The following is a 618-nucleotide window of genomic DNA, read 5'->3' as shown; positions in this document are numbered from 1 at the left end:
ATACATCAAGATATGAAGAAAAAATATACATGGTTCCCTTTACTTACCTGCATTGGTTGTGTACACAGGCTGCTTTGTTTACCCTTGGTTAGTTTTTTTTACGGGGTCGCAAATCAATGTACTCGAATTTTATAATTTTTCGACATATTTCAAAGTAAAAGCCAGTGTTCTGTTGTGTAAAATCAATAAAATATAATTCAAAAGACATCTGCTGCGGATAAATAGAGTGTTTTGTTGGATTTATGAAAAAAAAGTATGATATATCGATTTTTCACGGACAAATACAAAAATATATTAGTGACTGCTAAAATTTTCCATTTTATTAGCTAGTGGTCACATGTACTCGTATGTACTTCGTTTCATGACAGACCAAAAAAAAAAAAATCCTTAAATTAAAAAGGGATGAAAACATGGATTGCAAGCCAGTGGCGCCGCGCGGAAGCTCGTTGCTGGTCGTTGCATTGCATGTTGCATACCACTGGATTATTTTTTCATCACATTCATTCATATACCAAAAGAAAGAGGAAAGTTCACACACTTTTATAAGCCAAATATATATATATATATATATATATATATATATATATATATATATATATATATATATATATATATATA

Source organism: Eriocheir sinensis, chromosome 57 (assembly GCF_024679095.1).
Source record: "Eriocheir sinensis breed Jianghai 21 chromosome 57, ASM2467909v1, whole genome shotgun sequence".
Classification (NCBI taxonomy): Eukaryota; Metazoa; Arthropoda; class Malacostraca; order Decapoda; family Varunidae; genus Eriocheir; species Eriocheir sinensis.
The sequence above is the reverse complement of the archived record's forward strand: the minus strand, read 5'-3'. Positions refer to the sequence as shown.